We start from the raw sequence: 2,890 nt of genomic DNA, 5'->3' as shown, positions 1-2,890 counted from the left end.
AATAACCCTGTGTGCCTCTACTGTGGCTGTTATTGTGTTTATTAACTGCACGACCGATATAATTTTTTCTCGTTTCATTTGCGATTAGCACCTCTCAAGACTTACGCCAGGGTCCTCGGGCCGTTTGGTTTTGATTCTTCACTGGCGCTTGTCCCTGGCAAACACTAGTGATTTCGACAAAGTTGTCACCAGCCCCACACAAGCAACCGGTTCGTCTTCAATTACAACCAAACAAGTTACTTTAATTTGTTAATTAACTCACTTATGTGCAATTTCATTAATTACCAATTACCTAATCCTTTATAGTAGTCAAACTCACGTAGCCGTACTTAAATAATTATGTAAACATATTTTTCTATGCACTTATGAGCTAAGCATTTACAATAGTCGGTATATTTCCACTTCAAGATTTATCGACGTTGAGTGGATGATAGTACGAAATCCTGAGAGCTGCAGATGACATTATGTCAACTTCCAAAGTGGAGTGGAGTGGAATTCTCGAAGATAAAACCCTTGTTTTTTATGTTTATCTCTAATTATTTAGTTTAGCAAACGTTTCTCGAAAATGAATGTTCTAGCAATATTTACAGTTAATTTACGGACAAACGCGGGTAGAGTATTAAAATTCTTGATTTTCAAAAGGAAATAAAATGGTACATGCTCTAGACCTGCGTCCGACGAAGAGGTGCTCTTTTCACGGATGTTACAATATTCTAAGGTGGAACGTCAAAACAAAACCTCAGTGCTACTGTAGTATGCGTTCTACCATAGATTTGTAATACGCGAGATTTATCATTAAAAACTATATTTTATTCAAAAATTCCTATCTATGAGACTGCACTGTATCTCAGCTGTTTTTAAAGATAGAGACGATTTTCGCGATCCTGTACAATTGTCTGAAACTTTTAATACCACAAACAAAATCAATCTAGCTATGTTTGTTTCTCAAATACAGGATGAAAACGAAAATTTTGACTATTTGAGACGTTATCATATCTTCCTACCCATGTAAGATAGAAAAAAGGTAAAAACTCCCCATTGTAGATATTTTTGGCGTAGAAAAAATAAATTCTGAGGTTTGACCCATTGTTGGTATTTCGCAATGCAATACCTTGTATATCGTAACGTCATTCTTTTGCATTCTTTTTCATCATTACATTTTAGCCATGCACCAAAACTAAAAACTTTATTTTTTACCGTTTTTAAATAGTAGGCTATGAATTCATAGGAGATTTTGTTTTGTTTATTGTGTCCCTAGTCCCTAAGACTAAGCATCATTTCAAAATTTTAAAAATAATAAAAATGATAATATACAGGGTGTTTTTACTCAAAGTGGACACCGCAATAGGGGTTATCTCGGGGGTTATAAAACTAACACTTTTTTAAAGTAATTTTTTTTCATTTTGGCCTTTGTTTCCAAATTATGGACCTTTTTTGGTTACTTTGGAAGTCTTTATATCGCCATTATTTGTAGTCGCATTTCAAAGGTTATTTCAGATCATATCTACAACTTTTGTACAAAACTTTTTTACAAAATGGCGGTCATTTTAAATTTTGGAAATTGAATAGCACAAAATTTACTCCACCAATTTAAAAACAATTTACCAATTCATTGCCTAAATAATTATCTACAAATCTTAATCATTTTCCTGTAACTTTCATCCTATAACGAAGTTATTTTAGGAAACAGATTCGTGCATTCATGGATTATGCGTAAGAATGTCTAATCAATTTTCTACTGCCACAAATGCGATCTTAATCAAGTTCAAACTAAACTGGGTTATGGCACGGTTTTAGTAGGTTACACCCGACTAATGCTTACTTATAAGTTAGTCTGTATTTCAAATTTTAATAATGATTACTTTCAAAATTGTTCAAATAAATAAATAAATAAACAACTCGTTGAAGAATTTCGGGTTTATCATTTCTCCAGCAGCAGTAACTACTCTTGCTCAAAGGTCTGGTGACCTTGCGGGCCAACTAGTAGGGCCTCCTCGTCCTATCCATTTATTGGGAATGCTTCTAATTTAAGGTTGCCCTCACAACTCTTGATGAATGCGTTGGAGCACCGTCGTGCTGAAACCACATCTATTGCCTAGTCAGTAAGGGTAAATTCTCTAAAAGATTGCGTATTCGTTGCCAATCAGTCAATTTGGCAGCAAATAAGCACCAACGCAATGACTTCCTATTATCCCTGGCCATACATTGATTGAAAATCAGTCCTGATGTCCTTGGTTGAAAAAAGCGTGAGGATTTACAGCGTCCCAGATGTGAGTGTGTGTTAGAAATCTCGTCGACGGCCAAACGCAACGTTTTCGAGTAGAGGATGTACCTAATACAAAAAGGTTCTTCTTACATTCCTGAGATTTATGAACCACCTGCAGAATTCTATTTGGGGTTGGAAATCAGTATCCTTCAGATGCACCTTCTGAAGATGGTAAGCATACATACGTTCTTTGTGAAGGACCTCGTGAAGGACCCTTTGGGTCAAATCTCGGAAATGGTGGTCCCCAAGTTTTTTTTACTACGCCACTGAATTCTACATTAAAATATCTAAAATAAGCAGTTTTTCTCTTTTTTCTATCTTACATGGGTAGTAAGATGATAACGTCCCAAAAGTCTAACTTTTCGTTAGAGAAATAATCGTTGTGTTCATAGGACATCATTTAACTTGAACTTCCAAAGGCGAGTCGAAGTCAGTTCTTTTTTGCCAGTACATGGGTCTCGTCTAGACAATCTTTCCGCCCTTTGAGAGTACCCTCCCTCGACACTCCGTTCTGCAGATCTTCGCACTGAGTGGCTCTTCGGACACATTGTTTTCAAGATTTTCGTTTCGACTTCGCCAATAGATATGTCTCGTTCACACGATTCCTTTTGCCTTTTATTTATT

Source organism: Photinus pyralis, unplaced genomic scaffold (genome assembly GCF_008802855.1).
Source record: "Photinus pyralis isolate 1611_PpyrPB1 unplaced genomic scaffold, Ppyr1.3 Ppyr1.4_LG7, whole genome shotgun sequence".
Lineage (NCBI taxonomy): Eukaryota > Metazoa > Arthropoda > Insecta > Coleoptera > Lampyridae > Photinus > Photinus pyralis.
The sequence above is the reverse complement of the archived record's forward strand: the minus strand, read 5'-3'. Positions refer to the sequence as shown.